We start from the raw sequence: 12877 nt of genomic DNA on the forward strand, positions 1-12877 counted from the left end.
ATTCTTGACCTCTAAATTTTAAAGTTTGCAGACTGCTTTTCTGAAATCCAGTCTTATCTTTCTAAGAGCTTACTAGTATCTCCACTTGGATGCCAGAGAGAAAACTGAGATGTACCCCCAAACTTGCTTGTGCATAATTTTCCCTTTCTACTGGCAATTCCATAACCCCAGTTGTTCACATCAAGGCGAGTCAACAGTCTTTTCTCTTGCCTTAAGAGGGAGAACATAAATTAGGATTTTTTTTTTCTTAAGATTCTGCCTTTGCAGTTTATAACCTTTTCCTTTAATTCATGATGTCTACCTTTCTAAAGTATACATTATAATGTGTAAATTTTATTTAAAAAAACTAGAAACCTAGGGGCTGTAGTTGTGGTTCAGTGGTGGAGCACTAGACTAGCATGTGTGAGGCCCTGGGTTTGATTCTCGACACCGAATATAAATAAATGAATAAAGTAAAGGTCCATCAACATCTATCTATCTATCTATATGCAAAAACAACAACAACAACAAAACTAGAGACCTAGCCAGGCACAATGGTGCATGCCTATCAGCCCAGCAGCTCAGGAGACTGAGGCAGGAAGATCACAAGTTCAAGGCCAGCCTCAGCAATTTAGTGAGACTCTGTCTCAAAATAAAAAATTAAAAGGTCTGGAGATGTGGTTCAGTGGTTAGCACCCCTGGGTTTAATTCCATTACCAAAAACAAATGAACAACAACAAACAAAAACAACACAAAGCGCCCCCCCCAAAAAAAAAACAACAACAACAAACAACCAAAAAAAAAAAAAAAAAAACAAACTAGAGACCAGAGTAACTTTGGGATAAAATTATATGCAGAATTTGAAGTTCGTAGTCTAAGACCTAATTCATCAAAGTCAAATTCAAAAATTGTCTCATGGATTTGAGTAATAATTTCACGTAATCACATTGCCTTAGCTTTCTTTTGGCTCTTCATATGATCTCAATTCAACATGTTTAAAACACCATCTCCTTGTAGGTGACACCATTTGCTACGTTTGGAATTTCTCTGCTTCTTGCTCTAACTTTGTGACTTTCTTGAACATCATCATTTTCATACATGACCCAACCTCACTCACCCCCACTGGATTGGTTTAGGGATGTCAACATGGTTTAGCCAATTATTTCAAAATTACAATTGATTGATCCATTAGGTGGACACAATGCAGGTCAATTACAATCCTTCCTTAAATTGTCTGAACTTGGAAGCATAGAGAGTAACATACAGTTCCCCTCTGGAGATAGAACCGATGAGAAGCAAAACTCAAGAGCTATTTGTGACCACATTTCCAACTATGTGAAGGAAAGAAGTCTGCAGTGATACCAAATGAAACCAACATCCTGAGTGTTACAGATGAAATGCAGAGGACTAGACCATGGTGATATTTCTGTACCTGGATCTCATTTTTTTCCCAAGGTCCAGTTAGTTGGCCTTTTAGCAGATGTTAATGAAGAATCTTATGCTTTATATTGTGGAGAGCCATTGTTAACTAGCTTAAGTGGGGGGTAGTGGTGGTGAACAAATTTATTTTCTTATATGGTTGGAAAGGATATCAAAATAGCTAACATAACCAAAGCAATAGCTTCAGTAACCAGGTCTCCATTTATACCTATAACTGACACTTACTTTTCTTTTTTGATCCATCCCTCATTTCTGCTTCTCTTAGCTATTAGTTCCAGTCAGAATGCATGCTCTTAGGCATGATCCTAAATGGTGACCCCTCAAAACAAAGCCTCTAGGGGATAAGTCTGTGCTAAATTACATGTAAAAGTCTAAAAATGGCTGATTGGTGTAGCTCAGGTCACACGTCAACCTCTGAACCAACCCCCTGGCCAAAAGCATAGGGTATGGCAGTCATATGCTATTTCTGTGGCTATGGGTCAGTGAGACATACATGAACTAAAAACAGAAGTGCAGGACTGTTACCACAAAGGATATAATACTCTGAGGATACAACACTCCAGCTACCACAACCCACTACACCACTTTTTGTTGGTTTAATTCTTTCTTGGTTTCCTTGCCTAAATTTTCTGCCTAATCCAGTTAAATTGTTTTTTCTCACTTGCAATCAAAGTCCTGAAGAATACACCCTTTCTTATCTGTCTTTTTTTTTCATAGAGTCCTATTTCCCTGGATGTCTCTGTTTGCTGAATCACCCTAGTTAGAAATGTGAGAATCTTCCTTAATTTCTCTGCATCCCTCCCTCTCCATATCCCTAAATGTAGAAATTATTATCAAGTTTTGCCTATTCCTTCTTCTCTGTATCTAATCAGAAATTCTATGTCAGTCCAAACCTTACAATATCTCTGCAACCAACCTCATTATTCCATCTCTGCTGTCACAGTGGTTGACAATGCCTTCACCATTTTTGCTTCATGACTCCTTAATTATTTTTTCTACTTTCAGTCTTGCTTCTTTGCTATCTTCCACCCTGTGGTAAAAATAAAATGATCTTGTTATCTCCCTGAATAATATTTTTATCTTGGCATCCATTGCCTTTAGAATAAAGTTAAAGTTTTTGGTGATGGGCACAAGACCCTCTGTAAATGTTTACTAAGATACTTAACTTGTCTCATAATATTCAGGTCTCAGCATCTGTTTTCATTTGTGTACCTTTTACCTTGCTGCTGTGCCATCTTTGTACTGTCCCTTTCAGTCATTGTTATCCTGACCCTATCCTCTAATCTCATAATTAGGTGTCTTTTATTTGCTCTTACACTCCTTGATATCCTGACTCCTTCTGCCTTTGATAGTAATCAGGTTCTCAACTGCATATTGTATATAAATCACTGTTGGAGCTTTTAAGAATGTCATGTTTTCTTGGCCCGCCCCACAAACAGTGTATCAGAAGCAATTTAAAAAAAAAATTACCTCCTAGAGATTCAGAAGCAGATGGTTTATAGAAGCAGTCATTTAGCCAACACTGTGTTTGAATATCTGCTCCTGCCTGATACCAGAGTTCTCTGATGATGGTTCTTTTTACTGCCTGGATTTCTTCCTGGAGCTACTCCTGAGAAGTCTTCTGATTGGCTGGTATGACTTTGAAGTCTCTTCAGATGTATATCCCAGTCATCTCTGCTCTGGACCCTTGTGCTAGAATGCAGAATCACCTATTTCAATTGTTCTACTCTCCTATAGTTATGCAGCCCCCTCCTTATTCTGCATCTTTTAATTTATTCTGTCCTTCTTGTTTTATCAGCTATCAATCTCTTATTCAGACTTAAATAAATTTTCCTGAATACTTTGGGTATGTCTCCAACCATAAATTGTCCTTCTCACTTGGCAACCTTGAACTGCCATTGCTAGATGTACACTAGCACTTAAAAATTATTGTAATTGCTCTAGATGGTTCTCTACTGCAGTGAAGGGCAGATTGTGTGTATCTCTTTCAACTTCATATTTTAAAAAATCTCATTGGTTGTTTGAAATTGGATATGTGTAAATATTTGCACCACAGAAATAAGGAGACTCAGAGAATGTAATTTTTTTTTTCCTGGAAGACTGTTAAACATTTATCGAGTACCACTGGCTCCAGTAAACAACGGAACTGTGGTAGCTTTAGTGCCAGCCTGTGCTAACAGGTAAAACCCCTGCAGTTAACAGCGCACATCCTGGACTAACACCACCTGAAAACACAGGTGAACTGAGCCTGACAGATGACTAACTAGTGGCTCTAGACCTTAAAAAAATCCAAAACTAAGGTCCTAACTCTGCTCTAAAACTATTCTACTCTGGCAATGATCCATCTCAATTAATTCACTGAGAACTTGCACAAGTCATTTTAAGCAACCTGTGTATCGACTTTCTCATCTGTAAAAAGGACATGTTGATAGTCTCTATCTCACGGGGCTGTGTTGAGGATTAAATGCATTGTGAATGGTAAAGTGCTTAGAATAATGCCAGACACAATAATGCTTTCCTGAAATATTATGTGTTTAAATAATTGCTGAGACCCAAACCATTACAGTCAGCCTTTCCTCCATCCCTTCTCTTACACATCATCCCTAATCTACCAGGAAATCTTTTTCCTTTGACATTCAAAATATGTATCTGAATCTGACCTCACTTTACCACTTCTATCATGACCTTCCTGGATCAAGACTCTATAATGTCAATCTGAATTAACGTGATGGCTCAAAGATGCTTTCCTTACTTTTACTCTTGTCTATCCACAATCTTTTCCTAAAATAATAAATAAAAGTGATCCTTTCTGATCCCTTTTAGACTACGTCTACTCCTTAGCCAAAAACTCTCCAGTGGTTCCCCATTTCCCTAAGGGCAAAAGTCAAAATTCTTACAACGACCTTGTTTTAGTTAGCTTTGCTTTTCTGCTATGACCAAAAGATATGACAAGAACAATTTTAGAAGAGAAAAAGTTTATCTTGAGACTCACAGTTTCAGAGGTCTCAGTCCATGGACAGCCAACTCTATCCTCAGAGCCTGAGGTGAGGCAGAACATCATGGTGCAAGAGTGTGGCAGAGGAAAGCAGGTCTGGACATGGCCACCAGGAAGCAGAGAAACAGAGCTCCACTCAATAAGGATAAAATATACGCCCCTAAACATACCTCCAGGTACTTACCTTCTCTGGCTATACCCTACCTCCCTATGGTTAGCATCCAGTTAATCCCTATCAGGGGATTAATGCACTGATTAGGATAAGGTTCTCATAACCCAATCATTTCACCTCTATACTCTCATGCATTGTCTCCCATATGAGTTTTTAGGGGACACCTAATATCTAAACTGTAACAGACTTAACAAAACCTGGACTCAACTCTGAGCTCTCCTCTGACATCATCTATGATATTCCTTCACTCAAGCTAGTGTGGTTCTCCTACCCTTTCTGGAATGAATGGGTGAGGGTGTATCATAGGATCGTTACAACAAGAATATACAAGAAAACAAGAACAGGCATGGGGAAAGCCACGAGGACAGGGGTGGAGGTTATGGTGTAAGTAATAAAGATCAAAAAGTAAGAGTCAAGAGACAGCGGGAACAGTTTAGGAATTTTGTTCAAATTATAACAGGTAAGAACAAGATCTGTACCCAGCCTTTTGGAAATAGTCCTAGTATGAATAAGACAATAAAACAGCTCCAACAAGAGCCCTACAGAGAATCTGGCAACCTTTAGCAACCTTCAGTCCTAGGGATGTGCCAAATGTGGTCTGGCTTTGTTGCAGAGGTATTCAGTGGTAGGAAGCTTGAGAATGTTTACATAGAAAAAAGGTTATTTCCAAATTTGGTGGTATGTGAAAGCGCCTCTATTAATAATATAGATCTGCTTCTCTTCTAGAAAAACAATGAGATGGCTTAAGATAATTGAAAATTTCTTAGGAACAGCTGGGATGTGGTTAGGACAAAGAGCAAAACTGTGGCAGCTAAGAAAAGTGGGAGCATTAACCTTGATTTGGCTCATGGATAGCCTTCGTTTTCACTCAGAGACAGAGAAGGCAGGGACCAAGAGCAGACATATAGAGTGTCATTTTTAAAATATAGCCTTGCGCTAGGGGTGGAGCTCAGTAGTAGAGCACTTGCCTAGCATGTGTGAAGTCCTAGGTTTGACCCTCAGCATTGGGAAAAAAAAGAGTATAGGGATAGAAATGCAAAACAAAGAAGCAGATAATAAAAAATGAAACAAAACCCAAAACAAGTATGTTGATCACTCAGTTTAAAACATTGGACTAAAAAATCCCATAAAAATTCCACGACAATCTATGGGGTGGAATCCCAACTATTCATTCTGTAGCCTGTCTCATCTCCTGCCTCTTCCTTTTTTTCTGGTACTGATCTCAGTTTATTGACCCTGTTCCAGTCTGTACATGTACCTGTCCAGTTTTGTTTCTCATCTGCTCATTGTTTCCTTCCTGTTCCTAAGATTCAATACTCCATTTAGGATTACTTGGCAGTGGCTCTTCTACTCACTACATCTGCTTTGCTTAGGTCCATGTGCTTTAGGTTCTGGTTGACAAAGTTGACTCTAAGATTATAATCTTCCCTTTTCCCATCCACTGGCCCCTGTGTAACATGTATCTGCCTCATCCTGGTTTCTTCTAGATCACATCCTTGGGTTAGTTCAGGTTACTCTCAGAGATCTACAGAGTATTCTGTGCAAGCATCTCATGATGTGATAGAAAATGCTGTCATAACATATCCAGTCACCAAATAAAATATCCTGTTGTGCTGAAAAGGCCAAACCTTAGTCTTACTATGAAAATTTGTTCTACTTGAGATTTAAAACCAACTCCACTTAGAACTAAATTCCATGAATTTAGAACCAATTATTGACCCTCGATGAATCAGTTCTAAAACATCTCAATAAAGGTGATAAAAAGTTTGGTGATGGATAATTTCTACTATGTGTGTCTGTTGCTTCCCTGCAGAATGCCAGTGTAGCCCCTGTACAGCTGTTGAAAGAGCAGAAGCTAAGAATATAGCAACTGCAACTGTCTCCAGAGAAAATCCCTTGGGTGACAGGAGCTGCCTCATCCAGTGTTGATTGGTAAACTACTTTGTTTTTCCCTCATTAGTCCACCTGGATAAGATTTGAAGTCCCAATTTTTGTGCATGGTAAAACTGGAGGAAAAGATACTTCCTTCCACAAAATCACCATACATGGTTCTGGGAGAAGGGCTCCTAGTCTGTGGCTTTGTGCTTTTGAGTGGTACCAAATAAAATTATTCTCCCTCCAACCTTTCAATAACATCTACCTTGTGACTTTGCATTTTTAGTCAATTCAAGCATTAAAATGTTTCTCCCCCTCTGATTAAAGCATTATTTCCAGATGGGAGCTCTGATACATTTTCTTAGACAAGCTGTCAAACCTATGCTTCATCAAGTATGCCTTCCTCCAGTAATGACTTGCATCTTTTTTGAGTAACATATCTGCAGACTTGTGAAGTACAGGTAGGAGGTAATATGTTAGTTCCTCTCATCAAACTGCATTGATGTGAGGCTCTAGAGAGGCATTGGATTCTGTTTCCATGGCAACTGCTTCACTGCTCAAGGGGAAAACAGGACAGCAATTGAAGTCTGTGTTAATGGCAGCTCTAAAAATAATCAGTAATGTGTTGAAATCAAGTGAAAGACCTAGGAAGCAATAGGTAAAAATTATAACCATGCAAGGTGGGATTGAACAATAAGGTATTGTACAAATATTATTACAAGTATACTATGCTTCAGGAATTACAGGAATGGTTGGTGACAAATATATTTTCAAAGAGAATCAAGTATTCTTCTATTTTTTCATTCATTCAGATGACTGTTGAATATGGATTACATGCCATATTGTAATGAAGAAGGACCTGAGAATGTAGAGCTGAGTCAGTACTGTCTCAGTCTTCCAGAATCTCATGGTTTATTGGTGCACTATGCGAGAAAATCCACCGTGATTACTATAGACATTTTGTTTGCCTATCCAAGAGACATTCTAGCCATTCTCCATTGTTTAGCAAGTAGGAAACTAAGGATTTGTGTGGGATTGATCACACAGTAAGCTCCAGGGATGCTTAAAAATCATTTATAGCAGGTAAGTCGTATAGCAGTGAGAATGTAGACCAAGGTACAAACCTGGATGACACTCTTATCTGTAGAACTGACTTTGGCACAAAGCTCATAAACCTTTGGGGCTTGTGAAATATTTATCATCTCCTTTGCCTGAACATGAAAGAAGGAGACTACAGTGTCTGCTGCTTCAGGAAGTCACTGTGTGATCAAGATGTAAATCAGTCTAGGGATGAAGCCAGAACTTGGACAAGGGCAAAGCCAAGAAAATCACAGAAAAACATAGCAAGACTTAACTGCATGGAAACTTACTGTGCTTCTGGATGGTCTTGTGACATTAAACCAGTAAAATTGCTTTTGGTGGAGACTTGAGTTGAGATTCGGATGTTTTCTGTTGCCTGAAACAAGCAAAACAAAAAACTTTCAACTAATAACCTTAGAATAGCTTCCTGTGTTGTGAAACTGAGAATTCAGCTTAGCTGTCTAGCATAGCTCCTGATTGTCCAACTCTATATAATTGTCAGGCTGCTGGTAAAATGGGCCTCTTTTAATCCAAGCTCTTTGCATAAGTAGATTTATTATGAATCTAAGAAAGGTTAAGTCCAAATGCTCCTTGGTCACTCTGCATCTTTTGGTTTGGTGTGGGAGTAGCAGCTATAGTTGCAAAGTAGCTTCTGGGCTGTGCCAGCTTAAAGGTCAGTCTTAAAGGTGCAGTGGTGTCCCTAGGTTGTGAGTTGAGTGAGAGTGTATCTTTAGCACTATTTCTATATTTGACTGACCTCCAGTAACAGGTCCTGGTATACCCAACTGAGTATTTGTGCCTCGTCTTTAACCCCAAAAAGAAGGATATGAAATCCTCCTTGCTCTCCTCTTTGGGAACTAATAACAAGGTCTCATAACTAATATAACATCACAAATCCCAAACCTAAAAGAGTGAAGAAAATAGGTGAAACCTTGATGAGCTGGAGGAGCCATTTATGTGTGTTGTGTGTGTGTATATGTGTGTGTGTGTGTGTGTGTGTGTGTGTATGTTGGGTATAAGCATACTGAGTTATATTATAGAGCTACAATTTTCTGGGGGCTTAATCTCTGACAAAAAAGTCACCTGGTTGAGAAACTGGAGGAATTTAGAAGAAGCAAAATTCTATAATTAGTTGTGAAAGTGAAAGGAAAATTTCTAAACCTCAAAAAATAGTAAAAAAACAGATTTCAATAAGCTATATTAAAGACTAGATTATTTTTCTATCCTCTTTAGAGGTATTAAAAATCATTGCCATATTAAGAACTTATCAAAGAATATCTGCCAAAAAATATAGGATAGATATTAGCTGTATCAGGGAGTTATTTGATAATATTAATAACAATAATTTTAAAAGTTTTTGAATTGATGTTGTTCATAGCATTTGTCAACTTCTAAAAATGTGTAATTGATTTTTATGTCTTTTCTAGTATTCATTTTAAGATACAATTTTGTATTCTTTTAAATTTAAATATAATCTCCTAACTTGTGTAACTGTCAGACCCACAAAATCTGAATATGCCCCTTGTTTGTATGATTAGGTTATCTTTAGTCTTCTTCAGATGAGTAGGTTTGAACTAAAACTTCTCTTTCTAGCATTTTCCTGCAGTCTTTAGGAAGTAGGAACATGGTCAAGTACTTGCACATGTTTTCTTTCAAAACCATCTGCCTTGTTAGGTACATGGTATGACTCCTAAAATGCAATAGGCAATGTTTTTACCCACAGCTTTATTACTGTATGCATTAGTTTCCTGGAGCTGCTATAACAACTTACCACAAGGTAAGCAGCTAACAACATTCTGTCACGTTTCAGATGTCAAAAATCAAGGTGTCAGCAAGACTATGCTCCTGATGAAGGCTCTAGGAAAGAATCCTTACTTGCCTCTTCATAGATTTTGGTGGCTCTAGCAATCCTTTGCATTCCTTGGCTTTTAGTTGCACTACTTTGATTTTACATTGCCTTCTTTCTTGTGTCTCTGTACGGTCTCTTTTCATAAGGATATCAGTCATTGGATTTTGGACCATTCCAATCCAGTATGACCTTAATTTGCAAAGGCCCTCTTTGCTAATATGGTCACATTCTGAGATTCCAGGTGGACAAGAGTTTTTAGGAGACATTATTTAAACCAATACAGTACATAACAGGGATGTTAAATACCCAGACGGAGATGGAGGATTCTCACTGTTCCTATTCCATCTTGGACTCAGCCAGTTCCACATAGTAGGGCCTACACTCCACCGGGTTTCAGTTTTAAGTACAAATCTTTGCATCAGATGAAAATTTCTGAATTTCAAGGGATTGAAACTCAATTTGAGCTTATCAGGCAAAAGTGTATATTTATAGGCTTACCTTAAGAGTGGAAAAGGCAGGGAAGATGGAACATAGAACTAAGGCCTTTAATCTGTGTCATTTATTCTCTTCCTTTTCCTTTACTTATTTTTGAAAACTGGCTTCAATTTCCTAAACTGGCTGAGACAATGGCCATTATCAGTTTCTGGCTTCATGATTAGAAACTCATGGCTTCATGACTAGAGAGTGAACATTTTGAACTTAAGGCCATAATGAGAAGCCTAATATTACAAGCTTGAATGAGGTTCCCAACCCTGGACCAATGGTTGAATAAGAGTGAGGTCTATGGTTTTTGTCATAGCTGAGTCATATCATCTTTCTCACATCCAGGGGTGCAGTGACATCTGTTTCCAAAATAAAGGAGGAAAAGTGTTAGGTCAACAAAAGTTAGACGGCTGCTATCAATAAATTACAGTTCCTTTCTCCATTCTCTCCTTAGTCCTTCCTCTTTCAGAGCATAGGGACTGGATTAGAAATTGCATGGATCTCAAAACAAGTAATTGTTAAAGCTAACAAAAAGTGAAAGAACGGTGGTTTTGCAGTGCTCAAAAGCCTTTTGTAAACAAAAACAACAAAAAAAACAAAACAAAACTGAAAAAGCTGAATAAGACAAACATTGTCACTTGAAAGTTGAGTGACCTACATTTTAATCCTTGTTATATCTCTAAAATTATGTGATCTTGAACAAGTGACTCACCTAATACTACTTTTTCTCACTGTCAACATGTTAGGCAATATATAAAAGTCAGCAGGAAAGCTTTAAAAACAGTTTAGGAAAATCTCTCTTTGAAATGGTAGAATGATCTATATCATCTGATAATGATTCTGACATAATAAAATCAAATGAGAGAAAATTTTGAAGTGAAAAGGTCATTTAATTTGAATTCAAGGTTTCTGATTCTGGCTGTGCCTGGTCTGACTTTCCTTAGGTAATTTACCTGTATAACTCTCAAGCTGTTCCCTCTATAAAAATCACTGAATTTTATTAGTTCATTTCCCAGAACTCATCCAGTTCTAAGATCTTTTTTTTTTTAAACTACAATTATACCTCAATTGTTCAAATTTTATTTTGTTTCCATTTTACAAAATGTTTGCTTGTGGCATTTTTTGAACATGAAATATTCTTGGCCATTTTCTTTTCAAATATTATTGTTGTTCCACTTTTTCCTCTCCTTTCTTTCTGTGTCACATATAGATCTTTTCACCATGTATGATGTCTCTAATGCTCCTTTCTCTTAACATACTCTTAACTGTTCATGTGTCAATTTGGTCGTTTTTCTTTTGGGCAACTTTTCAGATTACAATTCTTGTTCTAGCCGTATCTATTTTGGTTTTTAGAAAGTTAAAAATATGAGGTGTTTAGTGGTAGTGTTCTTTGTAGTTAATCTTACATTGACTTTGATGATTGTCTTGCATCATTGATATCTTTTAATGTTGGAAAATTTTTTGTCATTGTCTTTTCAAATGTTTCTGCCATATTGTTTTTCTTGTTTCTTTTGGACATCTAATCACACATACCATTGATCTTTCAACTATATCCAGTGCTTTTCTGCAACAACCAGTTCTATTTTTTTCTCACACTGAGTGCTATTTATTTTTATCTTTGATATTTAACTTTTATATTTTCTAGGTCTTGTTTCTGATATCACAAACCTTGTATTCTGCTTTGTCAACTCTGCCGAATTTTTAATTTCAGATTTTAAACAATTTTTCAGATTTAGAATGTCCATTTGATGATGTTTCACAAGTTCAATATTCTGTTGAAATTCTTTCACTCCTCATTTTTTGTCCATACTTTCATAATTTTTATATATTAAACACATTATTTTAAAGTCTGAGTTACCTGAGCATCTCTAGCTCTCTGTTTAAGCTATTATTTCTATTTTATAGAATGTGAAAACTAAGAAATTTCATGAAAAATTAAATCCTTTGTAGAATACATAGTATAGTTTAAAATCTTGAAAAAGAACTCCTATTTCAACCACCATATCTCACATATAGTCAATGAGCATTATTTCTCATTTTTGTTGAAGAAAATTACCTGTATTAAATGTACTGAAAAGAAACATCATTAAGCACCATTAAATGAAGAATAACTCTAAATCTCTTCAATCTATTTGCATTCATTAACTAGCACTCTAGGGTAAAAATAATTATGGCTTTTGTTATGGCTTTATATTCCTTTAAAATACTGACTAAAGTAAATTTCCAATTTGGGGACAGATAAGAACTAATGCCATTTAGTTTTAACAGGATTTTAATCATAAAGCTAAAGACATAAATGACATTATCACTTAAAAGTTACTACACTTTACTTCCTGTTCACCATTGAATCAGACTCTCTTACATTAATTCCAACAGAAAATCTAAGAAATTCTTGGATCCACTTCCAAAACATATTAGGTAATACCCTGAAAAGTCAGAATAATGGCAGAAGAACATCTTATTTTAACTTTTGAGATAATAACACAAAAATATTCTTTTTGCTAAGTAGATCATTACTACTTTTAACTGTGGCATACTATAATATTTGAAAATTAAAACAAGCAAGAGAAAACCATAATACGCTCGAAATAAGACTGTATTGAATTTTCACAGGCACAGTTTCAAGCAAGACTAATTAACCCTCATTATTCACTGGGACTACTTCATGTAGGGCAGCTTACAAATAAGGAAGACTTTACAAACAGCTCTCACTTCAATAGGTCTTAAGATAAACATTCTATTTTTTCAATAGTTATATGGGTACCACAAAGATACATCTTATCACTACTACTTGAAATTTCTTGCTGTTCTTCATGATTTCTTCAACTTTTTTTTTAATAGTGGATACACAATTTTCTAAAAAGTCTGAATATTCTCAGTATAGCTCATCTCTCTTTTTTTTTTTACTATTACTTTAACTACAAAATAATTTATTACAACACAGCTTCAGCACGAGAGACATATGTACAAGCATAGCACTCCTGACTACCCTACTGAAGGACCC

The sequence above is a fragment of the Marmota monax genome, unplaced genomic scaffold (assembly GCF_021218885.2).
Source record: "Marmota monax isolate L192 unplaced genomic scaffold, Marmota_monax_Labrador192_F-V1.1 WCK01_AAM20220418_F8-fsc00002, whole genome shotgun sequence".
Classification (NCBI taxonomy): Eukaryota; Metazoa; Chordata; class Mammalia; order Rodentia; family Sciuridae; genus Marmota; species Marmota monax.